Here is a 19,513-nt window from a genome sequence, read left to right as displayed (position 1 = left end):
GCATTTCATAAGCGTCTAAAAACTTGCTCATGAAAATTCACACGGGTAATTTTTTCCTAGGTAACCTCGATTCTTCCAGGTGGTACCCTTGACAAGAACGGTTAAAAGGATTACTGTCTTGTTTAAAAAATTATTTTCATAATTATAGAAGCAATATTAACTTGTGTTTTTTAAAGTAATCCTAAACATAGTCTAAACTCAATAACAATCGGTTACAGGATCAGTGTATATCTTGTCAGTAAACATCAACAAACAATAACAAAGCTGACACAGTGGTACAGTTACTAGGACAGAAGCTTTACACCAATGATAAGGCAAAAGTAAAATAATTTGAGAGAGAGAGAGAGAGAGAGAGAGAGAGAGAGAGAGAGAGAGAGAGAGAGAGAGAGAGAGAGAGAGAGAGAGAGAGGATGTCACAATAACAGTGAACGCCATTAAGATGTAACCAATGAGCTTCAATATATTTTCGACAGAGGAAGTGGAAAACCGAAATTACCTAAACACACCCAGCCTTTAGGCTACACCTGTATTTTCATCTGACCTTGAGAATTAGCAGCTCGTGATGAGGTGATACTTGCTTGATTTATTACGGGAAATAACAGTCTCTAATAACTATAAATCAACGAAGGCACCATCCGGTCCATTTATAAAATTTATACGAAGTTTTACACCCGCTCCCTAAAGGACTGCTACTTGTACCTGTTCAGACTCTAATAGGCAACAGCTCTCTCTCTCTCTCTCTCTCTCTCTCTCTCTCTCTCTCTCTGGGTCTGTTTGTATTTTCCTTAAACACAATTAACGGATAAAAGGCTTAAAACCAAGTGTGTTAATTAGCCACTTTGGTTATTAGCATGTCAAATAAAATAGAAATCTGACGTTTATTTATTTAACATATGACAGCTATATCATCTACATAGAATATGACAGTTATCTAAAACGAATACAGTGTTAAAGCTCAAGATAGACAATTAACACAAAAGGAAAAGAAAGTGAAACAGCCAATTCACTTCAAATCTAAACGGATGTCATGCCAACTCAGCAAAACCCTTGACAAAATATTATTCACTGCACGTTTCCAGTTACAGAGAACAAGCAGAGACACAAACACAATACAAAACAGCGGGTTATTTCTCTTGTGCTCTAACACAGACGACAAGGGTGCAGCAACCAACCCATGAAAATGCTGGCAACGTTCCTGCCTTAACATAATTCTGCCTCCATCCCAACATCTTGCTGACCGCCCGGCCCCAAATTAATCATTTTCAGTAAAATATTGAGCTTGCGCATCAGGCGCAGGCAAGACCACCTGAGTGAAAATTCTATTTTTGGTAGACCAATCTGGTCGACAGGGCTACGAACATCTAAAATATCCATGTTATTCTAAAATTATTCTTGGAGTGATTGCGGCACTGAATACGACCAAAGCAATTCCTGTTAATCGATGACAAGTGTTAATACTAAAACAAGTAAAAAATGATCCGAAGTTTCTTCAGCGCAATCGTATTTTCTATACGGCGTGTAATCGAGGCCACCGAAAATAGCTCTATCTTGCGGTGGTCTCGGTATAATGCTGTATGAGCCGCGGCCCACGAAACTTTAACCACGACCAGGTGGTGGTGTCCTATATCGTTGCCGGAAGCACGATTATGGTTAACTTTAACCTTAAGTAAAATAAAAATTACTGACGCTACAGGGCTGCAATTTGGCATGTTTGACGATTGGAGGGTGGATGACCAACATACCAATTTGCAGCCCTCTAGCCTCAGTAGTTTTTAAGATCCGAGGGCGGGCAGAGACAAGTGCGGACGGACAGACAATAGCTTTCTTTTACAGAAAACTAATAAGCATGAGACAAGTGTTATACTACAACTGCCAGCGTCTTGAGAGCATTAGCACTTAAAAGTAAACATCAAACACGGCTTTCTTTCGATATCGTTCAATCTTCCTACAAGTCACAAATTCACATTACAACAAAAACAGCAGCACCAGCGAGCCACAAAAAACGACTGACTCCAAGCGAAGCTCTGGCTGGCAGAAGGTTGCACGAAGTGAACGGGATGAACCGAACATAAAGGGACAGGTCACGGTATCCTACACGGCCTGTACCACACGCCCCTCCAGCCTCGGCGGATGCAAGGATTTCCCCAATAACCTTTCGTTGGTATTCATCGGGGATGCTAGGATGCCAGCCCCGAGAATACAGAACTAAGGATATCAGAGATGCGCTGCGGCTAAATATTATAATCTATAAGCCTTGGTGTGGTAAGGAACTCCTTTCATTTTCATCTGCGTGTCATCTCTCTCCCTCTCTCTTCTCCATGCCTGATTACATCTATGGGTGTGTGTGTGTGTATATACATACATAAACATCACTGGGAAGAAATGAGAAACCGTCTTTCATTTCCTCTTGTGGTTTTGATATGCAAATTACGTGTAAGAGTGATTATCATCAACATACATGATACATACATTATATATATATATATATATATATATATATATATATATATATATATATATATATATATATATATATATATATATATATATATATATATATATATATATATATATATATATATATATATATGATAATTGTGTCAGAAAAGTACAGTAATGCAACTTTTCCCATTTTAAAACACACACACATTATATATATATATATATATATATATATATATATATATATATATATATATATATATATATATATAATGGGAAAGCTGCAATAATGTACTTTTCTGACACATGAATATCTCATGTCATGTCGTCACTGACGTCGTAAGAAAATACCACAACAGTTTCTGACATACTTATAATCTGAATTAAAAATTAAACCCACAGGGATACACTTTTATAGCCTGACAGCGACTTCAAACAAATATGTCAAAAGTTAAGTGACACCCTCAAATTTGCAATAATAGAGTCAAAATTCTTTTCGGGTCGCCAGCTTGCTATAAAGTGTCATATCATTTCAAGACTGATACCGGGGCTTTGTCGCCCCAGGAAGTAACAGTGAGTTGGGACAAAAGTGTCATGCGGCCCAGGAATTCTTGGTCATGAACAAAATCTTTCACTTTCGGTAAGACAAAAATCCTGAATGATCAAACCCGCAAAATAATAAAAAAGCAAACAAGAGTAACTAAATATATGCGAAGTCAGATGAAAAAATGGTAACTGACGATGGTAACGAAGGTAACTATTTTTCTATTATTTATCTAAATTTTGTCATCATCTTTCCATTAAGGTTTACAGTAATTTTTCAAATTCAACTGTTCAGCCAGCAGTACAAAATCGCAAAACACGAAAACAAGAGTCATATCTGAAATTCAATTGCTCAGTCAGCAAAACAAAATCGCAAAACACCAGTACTTTTATATATTCAATTACTCAGCCAGTAAAACAAAACCGCAAAACAAGACAACAATAGTTATTTTTTAAATACATTTGCTCAAACATTAAAACAAAATCGCAAGACACGAAAACTATAGTCACTTTATATTAATTTGCTCAGCCACCAAAAAAAAACAAAAAAAAAATCGCAAAACACGAAAACTACACACAAGACAGAAAGCTAAATCTCTATACGCCTGAACACACCGCATGCCAGCCTTGTTGAGCCCCGTGAGAGTCCATATATGAGTTCTGAAAGTGCTTATTCAAATGAATCCAAAAAATTTTTCCAGCACGGGGCAGGAAAAAGGAAATTAAGAGTTCATCTCATTTGCCTGGAAGAAATCCCATTAATTCTTCACCTTACGACGTGGAGCGATGAAAATAAGAAGTCAGAAAACTTTAAGGAAAAAACCAGCTATCAAATATGACAGTAATAATATTTAATTTTTTTTATTATATAATTATATATTTAATATATATATTTATATACATTCGTATACACACATACATATTTGTGTATATGTCGTTTTGACCATTATTTTTTCTTAATTCACTTAAGACCGTTTTACTTTTGTTCAGTGAGGGCATCATCTCCTGAAATCCATATTTGGTTCTGAACCATTTTCGAGGAGAAAGAAATTCACTCGGCTCAGGATATCTGCACCTCAGAAAGTGTCCATCACTTTCCCTTTGCAAAGGTCAAAGCAGTCTTGTTTTCGAGAGAAAGAGAGTGAGAGAGTTTAGATTTTCTTTCCGAATGATTTGCGCTGATGGCAGAGGTCATGACCTTTGGTGAGATTACACATGGGCCAGTCACTTTTTTTTTGGGTGGGGGGGGAAATGTTACAGATATTCTAACAAGTCTTCCTCACAATTACAATAAGATACTGCAGAATGTTACATACTACTATGTTTAAAATAATTTTTTTTATTTATAAAGGATGCAGTTGCAAGCCTCACTTCTAGCCCCCAAACATATGAGCTCTTGGAATAAGGGACAAGCGACCGTACGAAGCATGTTCTCCAAATTAAGGATTACTATCCGCTTGGCAAAGAGCAGGAACTGCTAATGCTTCCATACTGTATACACTTTTTTTAACAATACAACATTTCCCATCATAGAAGGTGGCGACAGAGACATAGAATCTGCTCAATATAATATCCACTTTCATCTTTTAACCGCTGAATCAAGAATAAATTATTTGAGCAGTCTTTCCTTTACAAAGGAATAACTACAGAGGGTGGTAATCTTACGTCAAATTATTTTGACACTGTCGTGGTATTTACGCTACCTGGAGAATAATGCCCTTACGTCCTTTAACGTGGAGATTCCAGAGCACAGTTCATTTACTTATACACATTTTCCAGGTAAGGCAAATGCCACGACAGCTTCATAACACTTTTCATTTATATTACGAACGATCCATGTAAGAATTCATAAACAAACAAACAAACAAACAAAAATCAGGAAAACCATCAAATAGTTTCAGAACTCCACTAACCTATCTATCTCTAAAGCAATCAACGAGCAGTCCTCTTTAGGTTGCAAGGAGTTCGTCTCAAATCATTCCAATGCGACACGTAACGAGAGGTGTTTTCACAAAGGATACAAACGAGGACGGACAGCTGGAGGAAGATGCGTCAGATAAACCAAAAGACGACAGGACCTAGCAGCAAGTATTTAAGACTGAAAGTCCTAGGCTTCGGAACACTTTTAACCCAGCAACTTTAAAAAAAAAAATTAAATAGGAATTACATATACATTAAATAGGAATTAAAATAAGAATTACAATAGGAATTACATATACATTAAATAGGTACTACAACAATCTTTTAAAAAAAAGTCAACCCGTACTTTAATACTAACTGCGCCACAATGACGCATTACATACTTGAGACATTAGGACTTTAAAAAAAATTATTTTTCATAAACACAAGAAGCATCTGTTGTAAAGGGAAGCTAAAATCATTCAATAATAGACAAAATGCTTACGTCAGTCCCAGTGGAGGACAAAGACAGGTTAAGGTCATACACTGGGCATTCTTGACTTGCCATTGAAGATAAACTTCATTCCTCAACGAGCTGGCAAGCGTCAACCCTCCAATACATAAACCCTTCTCTCTCTCTCTCTCTCTCTCTCTCTCTCTCTCTCTCTCTCTCACACACACACACACTCACAAAGGTATACAAAAGCAAATTTGGTAGCAAATATGGTATCCAACGAAAGCAACGCTTAAAAGAGTATTTTTTTTTTACATTCTCACATACACAAGCATCATACTAAGCATATAACCATTTTAATGAATACCACAAAATCACACAAACAAATTTATTACTCACTTGGGATCCCTAATAATTCACAGAATCATACAAAAATGTATGATTCTCTCTCTCTCTCTCTCTCTCTCTCCCTGCCTCATGCACACGCAACGGCCAACGTATGCAACCTTGGGGAGAACTTTATCGCAAATGGTGACACACAAAACCAGACGAGAAGCCGGTTGCAACTGGACTGGGTCCAGGGGGTGAGGAGAGGCAAGTCACTGTCGTCCACAAGTGCATCTCAGTACTAGCGGGATGCGTGGATCTTCGCAACCGGAGAAGAGATAAAAACACACACAGATATATATAAATACATACTGACGTACACACACACACACACACACACATATATATATATATATATATATATATATATATATATATATATATATATATATATATATATATATATATATATATATATATATATATATATAATAATCACATTACCACAGGTGAAAAATAAGAGACGGGGTGTAGGTCCTGACCGGTTTCGACTTCATTTCCAAGCCTTCGTCAATGTGATAGTAATCATATATATATATATATATATATATATATATATATATATATATATATATATATATATAAATTACATATATATATATATATATATAATCCATGCACATAACCAAATGTATATGTATGCTTCCAAGTAAGCACGTTAAACAAAATAGGCACGCCTTAATTAGAATCAGTCGGCCTCCAAAAAAAAAAAAAAAAACTGCTGACGAAGGCCGGATTATGCTTATCTTTCAGTCTACGATTACAACGAGAGGCGGTTTCCATCTTTTTTTTTTTTAACTTTAATAAATAACAGCCGTTATCTGCAACACATGCGATAATGGTAATCTCACATTCTGAAAATATCTTAAGGGTAAAGAGTCAACAGGCATGAGTAATGAAAGATTAAGTAACGCCTTTTTATCCTGATTTAATTGAATACAGTTGTTCAAATGTGTTAAAAGAAATCTGTGTAATTGTATGAAGTTTAACCCTTTTGTTCGGTCATTTCCTTGAAAATTTTATTTCTTGAAGAACACCGCCATCAGGGCTTGAGAGAGAGAGAGAGAGAGAGAGAGAGAGAGAGAGAGAGAGTCGGCAACTGAACAACTTCCAACTCGATACGACGAAACAACAAAAACTTTCATGGAAGCAGGAGATGAACATTTTGCAACATCATTCGTCTTCCTCGTCTCAGTGTTATGAAGACAGCAAACATGGCGAAAAAAAAAAAAAAAAAAAATAAATAACTAAAAAAAAAAATAAAAAAACCATCACGGAATTGGCAATTTTTATAAAAGAAGACGGTTTCACTCTAAGTGGCACGCATAGACTTGGACGGCATCAAATATAGCCGAAATTCTATTTAAGGAGAAAGTCTCCCCAGTGGGACATGCAATGCCTGTTTAGGAAATCGTAACGCGCCACCAGATGCTTCAGTGTATTTAACAACAGCTTTTCCTTCGCATCAGCTGGAAGAGAATGGACAGAGAAATGATAAATATTGTATGCTAGGATTTATGAGCATTTTTTTTTCTAAGATGGTTGGGGAACCGAAGATCCCGGAGTCCAGAGATAAAAAATATCAATACCCTACAGGCAATCTTCTGGTGTTCATAAGTCACAAAAGAGAAGAAGAAGCAGATGAAGATGAAAAAGAAGAAAAAGAATTAGAAGAAGAAGAAGAAGAAGAAGAGGAAGAAGAAGAAGAAGAAGAAGAAGAAGAAGAGGAAGAAGAAGAAGAAGAAGCAGATAAGAAGAAAGAGATTAATAAGATGAAGAAGAAGAAGACTACGACGACGAGCCCCGATGTCAATATTTGTTGTAACACTGAAACTGTGTCGCCCACCGCCTTTCCCCCAAATTAAGATGCCTGACACTAACGCAGAAATCCTCATGTCTTAATTGAACGCTTTCATTTTCACTAGTTGTCTTGGTTCATAATTTGTATACGCTATTATTTGCTCATCTTTTGCTTTTATTTCCAAACTAGCTCCTACGAATGTGGCGTCTTCCTATTCCAATTAGCGTTATAGCTTGAATAATAATATAATATTATAATAATAATAATAATAATAATAATAATAATAATAATAATGATAATAATAATAATAATAACAATAATAATCACTTCAGTCGGCGGCTTTAGTAAAGGTAAACAAAACTGAACAGCAAAAAAATTACGGGTTTCTGATTTCACGCGTGTATGCAAAACGCGTTGCAAACACACAATCACGGAAACAAAATTCCAGACATGAGAGAGAGAGAGAGAGAGAGAGAGAGAGAGAGAGAGAGAGAGAGAGAGAGAGAGAGAGAGAGAGCCAAGTAAACCAAATATGAAAATAACAAAGCATGTTCGTAAGCAATTATGAAACTTGAACAAAAGTAAGCGTACCTTGTCTCCTTAGCAGGACGGATGGCATAGACTGGACTTTGAATTGACACTGAAGTCAAGTATTCATCAGCGGAGAGCAAAATGCTGATTTGGATGCTCTACGAGCTGCCTCGCACCGTTCCAACGACAGTTATATCAGGCGTCAGAAACAACTGCGATGAATTCCAATCGGTCCAACATGAAAGCGATTGATCGTATATGCAGACCAGGACTAATGCTGGACGCGTCAAGAAGATCAGTGCAGATCTGGGGTGCAAATGAGAGAGAGAGAGAGAGAGAGAGAGAGAGAGAGAGAGAGAGAAAGTTAAGTATACCTTAGTTTAACCAGACCACTGAGCTGATTAACAGCTCTCCTAGGGCTGGCCCGAAGGATTAGACAAATTTTACGTGGCTAAGAACCAACTGGTTACCTAGCAACGGGACCTACAGCGTAATGTGGAATCCGAACCACATTATAGCGAGAAATGAATTTGTCACCAGAAATAAATTCCTCTAATTAATCATTGGCCGGTGGGAGACTCGAACTCGGGCCTAGCAGAGTGCTATCCGAGAACTCTACCGACTCGTCCAACGAGGAACTTAGAGAGAGAGAGAGAGAGAGAGAGAGAGAGAGAGAGAGAGAGAGAGAGAGAGAGAGAGAGAAGGAAAGGAAGGGATGGAATGCTAACGGTGAAATCCTACAGTAGCAGAATTTAAAAGAGGATATTTATGTCTAGGTTATCAAGTGACCTTTGAGGACTAGACAAACAAATAAGGCGTGGCATTTACGACTTGAAATTTGAGTTGTTGGCTGAACTTCAAGATGAAGGTTAAACAAATGCGCTGATATGAGCGATAAATGCAATATTTAAGACAACTATTGAAGTAGTACAATTTTGGGAATCGGAAACAAGTCTTGCATTTTAAAAGAGAGCAAGTTAAATCTTAAAAGAGGGAATAATAGTACCTTAATGATAATGATTAAGCAAGGCTACTCTTACTGGAGATAAAAAAAAAAAAGAGGTAGGTGTTGTAAATAAATAAATAAAAGGACAATCGTCCATATGAACCATACCGAGTCAGAATGCAGGTGTTTAAAATAACTAACTTGGTACCCATACTATTTCAGCAAAATGACAATTCAAGCAATTTTGCGGGATTAGTTTGATTAACCAAACAAAAGTGTGTGTGTGCAATGCAACAAAAGCGGACGATAGACATAAAATGGCCCTTCAGAAGCAAAGGCTTCTCACAGCTCTATCTTTCAGACATGTGCAACATTCCGTGCAACATGTGAACTTCGCTGAACAATTAATTCAAACCAGATGTTGCCTTCAATACCCCTTCCGAAAGTGTTGCACTGTTACTTCGGCCTCGGTTTCTACCATGACTAGGAGGCCGATTTCTTCCCGAGCGTGGTTCGACAATTAAAGGACAACTATTAATTTAAAAAAAAAAAGGTTAATTTGATGCGTTTCAAAAGGGTCAGCTTATCGCTGAGTTCAAAAGCAGTCTGAACTTTGGCCTTACCGAGCGGAGAGGAAATGAAATGAGAAAGAGAATACAAAAACAACAACACTAAACTCACAAAAATAACACTAAACTCACAAAAATAACAAGTAAACAATGCGTCGAAGTTTCTTCGGCGCAATCGAGTTTTCTCTACAGCGTATAATCAAGGCCAACGAAAACAGATTTATCTTTGGGTGGTCTCGGTATAATGCTGTATGAGCCGCGGCCCATGAAACTTTCAGGCCCGGTGGTGGCATGGCCTATACCGTTGCCAGACGCACCATTATGGCGAACTTTAACCTTAAATGAAATTAAAACTACTGCGGCTAGAGGGCTGCAATTTGGTACGTTTGATGATTGGAGGGTGGATGATCAACATACCAATTTGCAGCCCTCTAGCCTCAGTAGCTTTTAAGATCTGAGGGCGGACGGACAGACATATCCGGCACAATAGTTTTCTTTTCAGAAAACCAAAAAGCACTCGGATTAGGACAGCGTCTCTTATCCGCCACTCCCGTGTAGAGAAGATTCTCACAGCCAGTCGTCACAATCCAAAGCACGTAATTGGAGGAACTGCCCGAGAGAAGAATACGAACACGACGGTATTGTCTCACTGGGAAATGTTACCGAGAAATTCAAACTGAATACACAAATGAATGCAGATCTGTAAAAATAAGACCAGAGCAATAGCAGGACAACAAACAAGGTCTTATCTCTATTGGACGAAGATAAAATAGCAACATAGCGCATCAATAAATGTAAGTGGAAACAAAGTTCAAAGATATGGTTACAAAGGATACCAATAATATCTAACACGGGTGATCAGTACTAACAGAAAGCTGACTCATCAATTAACTGAGTTCCACAAAATGACGTCATGGCATCTGTGGTCTTCGAGTAGGTAATGTTATTAATTACATCATTATTAGAATATATAAGATCTAGGCTAAAGGCCAAGCCCTGGGACCTACGGGGTAATTCAACGCTGAGAGGAAAATTGAGAGTAAAGGAGGTTTCAAGGTTTAACAGGAGGAAGACCTCGCACTTGCACTATGAAGCAATTGTTAGGAGAGAGTGGAACGCAAAATGGAGGAAACATAATATGAACGGAGGTACAGTAAATGGAATGAAAGGGGTTGCAGCTAGGGGTCGAAGGGACATTGCAAAAGAACCTTCAGTAATGCCTACAGTGTACCGCCGGAAGTGCACTGGTGGCACTACCCACTTAAGGGGAATTACGTCATAAATTATAAATTATAATTCATGACGTTATAAATTATATTGGAAAAAACTAAATTATTAATGAAAATACTACGCCAGGAGAAAAAGGGGCAAAGGGCCAAGAGACAGACAGTTGCAGGGCTGTCAATGAAGGGCATCCCAGTGGACTCGGCAAGAGCGTGGGTACTAAGGTGGCATGATAGAACGAAAATATCCTTAGCGACCGAACCCCAAGTACAAAGGAACCCACCAGGATACCGTCCCCAAATATCTAACCCTACGTGCACAAGCACATGACGAAAGGACTGCCCGGTGGAAATCAATTCGAGCGTTGTACTATTACAAGTGTGTTCAGAGCACACCTGTACATAAATTATAAACTACGAAAAGGCCAGTGGCACACGTGTATGAGCGTGGATGGATGTGAGTGATATCATAGGTGTGGTTTTTTATACAATAATACAGTTCTTTTGGAAACATCACACACAAAATAACAACAGCCTAAAAAAAGTTAAGTTATAACCTGGGATCTTTCGTGTTTAGGTAAATGTATACCTAAAACATCCAGATGTAATGCCTGAAATGTACTGTAAAGCTGATATTTAGTAACACTAGTAAACATTCCTAAATACAAAGTCCATAGCTTGGTTCAGCATTTCTTTTGGTGTACTCCATCCCTCCTGAACACACGATTCAAGTTCAAAACTTCTGATGCAAATTGTTTCAAATGATCGTCCTTTTGATTTACTGGCTCTTGCTATCTAAGAAAGTAACCTGGAAGAAAACTTTCATCTTGTAGGACACTGTTTTCTCTGACAATAATCAGAAGAGCTAAAACTGTCAAAACAAGCCTTTTTTCCATTTTTCTACATGAAGTATAGGATGGGAAATTTTCCTTTCTCACGACTCCAGCACATTGTCCGAAAATTTCTATTTGCTTGAGAGAAGGTTCGTACCATTTTATAAAATCCATTTCTTCCGTTTCCGTGGGTCAATTCTACTTGAAATACATTTATTCCAAAGTGATTTATGGCTAAATCTCTACCTTTCACTAAGACTAACCTTGATACATGAAAAATTCCACTACAGCTGTTGCAGTCGTAAATTTAAGTATAATAAGTGATCTGATAACACAAATTTTACTAATAAACTACACACGAAATAGGTTAATTTTCACGGAAAATGTCTTTATTTCTTATATCCCATTTCCTTTCGATTTACTCTCCAAAAAAAGTCCTTACCATTTGAAAGTCTCTCATCGTAAACCCGACTCTCTTTAACATGCCAACATAATGAAGATAAACAAACAGATTCCATTTTGAAGGTGATGCAGAAAGGAAAAGCTGGCAGTTGGCAATTCCATCCGAGATCTCCAATATTTTGCCGCACCGCATTGGCTATTCATCATTCGCTCAGTAATAACATTTTGCTTCTTAAATGACTTCCCCCAATGAATGGGTATTCATGAATCGTGGTGTGTTTACAATAGATCACGGTATACATTTCTCGGTAATTAGTGACTGAACATATTATGCTGGAAAGATTCTATAGCTACTAATTAATGTTTTTACAAAAGGTCACGGTTATTTACTAATGGAATATATTTTTCGATAATTAGTGACTGAAGTTCTGCAGCTATAAAGATTCTATAACTATAAATTGATATTCTTACATGTCCTCCTCACATCCGCGAGCATGTTAGCGCAATTACATCACAGTTTTCATTTCATATTCCATACAATATGATAGTTCACTGTCTTTGTTACATCAACTAAAAACATAACGTAACGGACACGGAACTTACAAACAACTGGCAAGAAACAGTCATCATATAGGCAATTACACGTCATGTATTCAGTAAAATGTACACCTGTGAAATAAAATGTACATACACTGAGTAGGTAATAAGTAGTCTGAACCACTAAATGGTGACTCTGTAATCAATACGAGAACTTCACGGACTTAACTCCATTTATTTTTTTTTCTTCTTCTTTTAACGTGCTTTTTTCCCATTTGTATGGGGTAAGCACGATGCCTTCTCTTTGAAGGACTTTGATTTGGCTTTGGGGTAGACTTTGTGGTCTCGATCGGCTGCCCTGCCTGTCATTGCTTAGACCCCGGTAGCGTATGTACATGTATTGTACTAGTCACCAGCGCCCTTTCTTTAAATAAAAATTTTCAAACTTGACTTTGATGATTCTGGGTACTTATCTGCATACGGAAGCATCCTATTTGCAAGCCCGGTGTAACTAAGACAGCCCGCTTCTCGGAGGACTTCTTTGGTTGTCATTCTTGATATCTGCAAGGTATTTGAGGAACTACGGCATAATACTCTCTTGGCCATGGCACCTCCTTAAAACCTTACTCAGTTCTTGTATAATTCATTTCTAAATTCTTTTCTCTACCAGATTTCATTTGCTGTTATTGGTGGGGCAATACCTCTGACTTTTCCATCTCATCTCTTCTATAGGGTTGCTGTTCCCTGATGGTTCTAGCCGTTCTGGGAGTTCCTGAACTTTTTACCAAAACCATTAGGTTGGTCTTTTTTCTTATATATGACTCAACTCTGATGGTTTCAAAAAGACCTAATCGAGATTCTACAACCGTTCTGGGAGTTCGCTTAACTTTAAACCTGTCTTGGACAAATGACATAATATAAAATGATACATCAGCTTCCAATAAATTAGGTGTTTAGAGGCACTGAAACCACCAGGTTGGTCCTATCCATCCCTGTTTGACACGCTGCTCACTCACTTGGAGTGCCTCAACTTCTGCCTCCCTTATCAATACGGTTTATTCAAAGGCAGTTCGCCTGCTCAACGACCCTGCCCTTATCTCCTCTCTCAGTTTTCTTTCTCCTCGTTACAAGGCAGCTTCTCTGGCTTTCACTCTAGGTGCTACTTCAGCCTACACTCCTCAGAGCGCAAGAAGAGTGTCACTCCTCCCTCAGGCAGCCTCGTAACATCACTCCGGTAACCTCTTACCAATTTATGGAATTAGTAATCCTCGAACTGCACTATTTGGTGACTCTTTTTCGCTAAACTGTCACGCTTTTGAACTCTTATTGCTATAACGTTTTTGCACTAGCTTTCCCCTCCACAGGGTTAGGCTGAAATGAGAGTCTCTCCACGCTCTTGTCTTGTAATCTTTCTGCCTGTCTTCGTCTATCCCTAATTTACATAATTTCACGTAAAATAAATCTAATCCTTCGGGCCAGCCCTAGGAGAGCTGTTAATCAGCTCAGTGGTCTGGTTAAACTAAGATATACTTAACTTTTTTCCTGGGCCATCCTTCGTCCTGTTGCTTCAATGTCTTGTGCCTTTCTGATGAACCGTTCTTCATCCCTTTATGTATATGTATATGTATATGTATATGTATATGTATATGTATATGTTAAAACAGCCACATAACTTCACTGTTCACACATGTTCAAATTACTTGTGTTAGGCTTTAATAAAACGTCTCAGAAAGCTTGTAGTACAATGTAAATGAAAGAATTTGGAATCTAAACCATCCAGTCTAATTGAAGCCTAATAAGAGTAATTTGAGTATATGTATACGTGTATGTATATGCTCATAATGTGTGTATATATATAAATTATACATATATATACAGTATATATTATAAATATAAATTATACATATATATATATATAGTATATATATATATATATATATATATATATATATATATATATATATATATATATATATATATATATATTGTATATATATATAGTACAGCAAAATAAAATTTCTAAATGCTTCCTACAATATCATAACATTCTAGGCTTTCATTTTTATAAATTTGCTGCTTCGATAACCTACAATTTTTTCCAAAGGCCTGTTATGCGATCCATTCGTTCCAAAAGCCAACAGCTTTCACGGCAACATCGTCGGTGCGTGATACACCCAGGCACACAAGATCCTGTTTTCACGGGACGCCAGAAAAAAAAAAAAAAAAAAAAAACTTCGAAAGGAAAATGATCCTGTAGTTTCCTGTTCTTGGCGGATGGGTTTTTCGATAATGTTAGACACAGATAACGAAGGGGTTTTTAATCGAAAGTTGCATCCGCATAACGAGATTCAACTTGGAAAGTTTTGGGAACACTTTCACAGCTTCTTCTGACAGAAACAACAGGTGACTGATGTTATCCATTATGATACACCAAACTTTAATCATTATTATTCAAAATCAACATTCTTACAAAACAAACCTAAAGGATATCCGCAGCATAGAATAAATATGTGTAAAAAAATCTTAAGCATTATATAAATTCATATATATATATGTGTATATATATATATATATATATATATATATATATATATATATATATATATATATATATATATATATATATATATATATATATATATATATATATATATATATATATATATATATATGATCATCATCGTACCTTTATCACTATTATTCAAAATATATTCAATTAATACACAGAAAACCAATAGGGCTTCCACAGAATAGAAAAGCCATGTGTGAATAAATGCACAGAGCCTTAAGTAATATCATCATCATCACAAGAACAAACGCCGAGTGAGGCAAAAGACGTCTGTCGAATTCCGTCAACCATGTCTTTCTTGCGCTTTATCTTCCACAAATCTCCACTTATCTCTACGCTTTATCTTCCACAAATCTCCACTTATCTCTAGTCCCCCTTCTTACAGTTCTCATCCCGGTGAGCCTAAGTCTTCCAACTGAGATCAACTGCACTCTAAAACCAAAGTTGTGGGAGGACATTTTACGATTGGGAGCTATTATAAGCTAACAACATCATTTTAGTAAAGTGAGATACCCGTGTTCCATAAAAATCGGATGGCTCAATTTTCCACGGAAGGAACCTTTGACAAATTGTTCTGGAAAGAGGTACATGGCCCGTAATAATATTATCGTGCATTTTGCGTTTTGCTACGCTGTGAATTCCAGCAAGCAGACAACGTTAAGAATTTGGAGAAGCTAAAGGAGTCAGAAAAACTGTGAATACTAGCGTTCTTGAATGATAATTATTAGGGTTAAACTCCAGATACGCAGTATGAGTGGTTCATAAAACATCCCAGAATGATACACCCCGCCCTTTCTGTGTGTGTGTGTGTGTGTGTGTGTGTGTGTGTGTGTGTGTGTGTGTGTGTGTGTGTGTGTCAAACTGCTAAACATTACAACTAAAGTTATCAAAAAGCTTTAAGGAAGAAATACAAAAAGGACCTGGAATTGAACAGCAAACAGAAAACAATGTTGGCAGTCAAAACATGAAAATTAGGTCACACACACTAACCACTGCCTGCATTGCAGCCCTTTCAAGACCAACTACGAAGAAATGAAGTAATCGACAGGGCTACTGATATTAAACAATATCAGTACCCTTATCTCGATTCTTTTGTTATAATGTACCCTGGGATATAATCCCACAAGATCCATTGTGAATGGCAAGGAACTACAATCATAGCGCGCACTATTTCGTACCTACATTGCGCCTGCTTATACTATTTCAACAGACTAGTTAGTTGAAATCGGTCAAAATCGGTCAAAATGGGTCGAAATTGGTCGAAATGAGTCAAAACTGGTCAAAATTGGTCGAGTTAACTACGTCCATGCACAAAGTCATTAGTTCAAAACAAAGGGAAAAAGGAAGCCCCCATTGAATTTCAAAATTATCTCCGATTTTTGCTTTAAAGGCCCCGCAATCCAAACTGTAAAAACAATGTAATCACCAAATGATTTCTTGGTAAGATATTGTATTTTGCTTTCAGACGATCTGATAGTATGCCAACAGACAAAGAAATAAATGAAGCGATCAACAAATGATCGTTGGTCAAGAGATCTTGTAATAGTTTTGAAGAACATGATAGCCTGCATACAAACAACCGGAGATCTCGTTGAAGAATTAAATGGTAATCAGACCCTCCACCACTGAGAATTCGGACTTGAAAACATCCTTTGTAGGCTAACAAGAATCTTGTTAGGGCAGGGTGTAGCCGAAATTCAAAGGTCTGGGTACACCCTCCAACGCCAAAGACTGCACATACGCCAGTGACGAGTGAAAACACGTCATTTAATCCAACTTAACATTCCCATCTGGAAACAGTTAGTGAAATGGCCCTGATCTCAGGAAATTATACGTATCAGTCACTTCAGAACTGAAGTGTTCTTCTGGTTATTTATAATCCGTGATATGATATGGGAATGAAACAAGACATTTTTCTTCCAGATAGAGTGGGTTCAAAAGACGGAATACTACTCTAGTCAAGTGCCCGCCGCAGATAAGATTAACAGCAGGAACATTTCTTATCTTAACTCTAGAGGGGCATCTATGAATGCCCTTCACTAGGAAGCTCAAAAATCTACAATTTGTCTCTTGCGCAACAGTGATCATCACGCGGCAATGCACTTCTCACGCGGCTGAAGCATTTGTTTGACTGTACATGCATGCATCATTCATGTATGTATGAATGATATATACAAACATACAATGCAATGTGTCAATAACGCAGCAGTGAACACCAGATTAAGAGAGAGGGACTTACATTATGCATGTATTTATGGATAATACATGCATACATTTAATTAATATGGATGCCAAAAACGTAGCAATGAACACCAGATTGAGAGAGAGAGAGAGAGAGAGAGAGAGAGAGAGAGAGAGAGAGAGAGAGAGAGAGAGAGAGAGAAATACAACATCAAAAACAATGACTTGCAAAAGAATATAACTCCAGTAACCCTGAACGAAGCATAAAAGGAAAATGAATATGCTAGTATTTCTATAAATTCAGCATAAACAAGTAAGAGGATTGCACAGGCTTGCGTAATCTACTTGTAAAGAACTAAATATGACAACACTTACACACACTGTATACACGTGACAGTTCATACCACCGGAAAATCCTAATTAAAAAAAATAAAAACTACACACACACACACAACCAAAAAGAAAAAACCTACATACATGTATTTCGGTCTTAATGAAAGAGAACTCAAATATTTGAAATCCATTCTTCAAGGGCACTCGACTCAGATGGATAAAAGACCACGAATAACAAAGGATTCTGCAGACTCTTCAAGCAGCCACTAAAATCCAGGGAAGGGATTTTGCGTAAATTTCTTATGAAATTTCTTAAGAAATTCACACAAATACCAAGGCTACGCATCCTCGTAAAGAGGACTGGTTTTACCAAAACCTTAAATATTTCAATCTCCTGATTAACGACTTGGTCTTACATCCACTTACCTATAGACACTAGCAGATATGAATCGTACACACGGCACTGAACAAATATAGTACTGGGAACACTGACGTCCAATATTTCATTCTGATTAGCAATGGTGAGAGAAGAAAAGAAGAAAACTACGAACCGTTCCGACGATAGTAGGAACAACGCAAAAACTATAACGTCAATGGAAAAATAACGCCAACACTTAGGTAAAAAGAGTATAAGGCCCCTTACATGATTAAAACTAAGGTTCAGCTTTGTGACCGAGATTCTCAGAAAAATCAAGAGGAAAATAACTCAAATCTAGGATACTTACTGGTAAACAACGTCCCGTATTCCATGCCCAATACACTCACGGAAAACTTCCTGGCCTTACCTGCGAAAGAAAAATGCAAACGTTAATGAAATGTCAGGATATGATGATGGCAGTTACTATTATTATTACTGTATATGATGATGACAGTTACTATTATTATGCAGTTACTATTATTATTATTATATGATGATGACAGTTACTATTATTAATGTCAGGATACGATGATGGAATTTACAATTATCAAAGGTACTGTTATCCTTATTATTACTGTCATTACAACAGCATAACACAACCATGATAAAAATAGTTATCAATGCCATTAGAATTCCCATATCGTATAAAATAACAGTAATATCAGAGAGGGTCGAGACGGCAAGTTACGACTCATGAGACTTAGTAGCTCATCCTATGAGAACCCTTCAAAATCGAATAGAAGATTAATAAATCACATAAGTGTCTAGATCACGCCTTAATCTCCTTTATTCATGACTGATCAACTTTTTATCAGTTCCAATTTCCATCAGTTGGATCTACTTACTTTACCACTTAAATAAAACAAATTCCTGTTGTCAATGTTTATCTATGCCTATGAGAACCTTTAATGTTTTTACGAACCAACCTCTTAACAGAGGTAGTTCGTCATTGGACGGGTGGGTTCCGTTCTCAGGTAGCACTCTGCTAGCCCCGCGTTCGAATCTCCGACCGGCCAATGAAGAATAAGAGGAATTTATTTCTGGTGATAGAAATTCATTTCTCGTTATAATGTGGTTCGGCTTCCACAATAAGCTGTAGCTCCCGTTGCTAGGTAACCAACTGGCTCTCAGCCACGTAAAATAAATCTAATCCTTCGGGCCAGCCCTACGAGAGCTGTTAATCAGCTCCTCAGTGGTCTGGTTAAACTAAGGTATACTTTAACTTGACAGAGGTTTACCCAGAGGAATTCATTTTCGTTGCATATCGCCCCCAAGTTCCCAAAACATATCGCGTGTCTTCCCTTGGCCCGGTTCATTCTCTAGATGGAAAGCTTATGAAGTTTCTAAGCCGGGCAAATAAGGACAGGAAGTTTTCCAATTATAGAAGAAAGTCAGTGTCCCCCTTCAGGCGAAATATTCAATTAATTTGGATGTCATTTCATCTA

General features: G+C 37.3%; 1 protein-coding gene across 18 annotated transcripts in view; it reads right to left on the bottom strand.

Annotated features, from left to right (window-relative positions):
• Positions 1-19,513, bottom strand: part of LOC136854167 (receptor-type guanylate cyclase Gyc76C-like) — a 467,449-nt gene that overhangs the window by 342,498 nt on the left and 105,438 nt on the right. For 2 of the 18 annotated variants that reach the window (XM_067130447.1, XM_067130451.1), the window contains exon 2: positions 18,376-18,435. The exons of the other annotated variants lie outside the window; for them this stretch is intronic. The gene's annotated coding sequence lies outside the window, so the exon portion shown is untranslated. The remainder of the gene's footprint in view (positions 1-18,375; positions 18,436-19,513) is intronic. 18 annotated transcript variants of the gene reach the window in all.

This window comes from Macrobrachium rosenbergii, chromosome 28 (genome assembly GCF_040412425.1).
Source record: "Macrobrachium rosenbergii isolate ZJJX-2024 chromosome 28, ASM4041242v1, whole genome shotgun sequence".
Lineage (NCBI taxonomy): Eukaryota > Metazoa > Arthropoda > Malacostraca > Decapoda > Palaemonidae > Macrobrachium > Macrobrachium rosenbergii.
The sequence above is the reverse complement of the archived record's forward strand: the minus strand, read 5'-3'. Positions and strand labels throughout refer to the sequence as shown.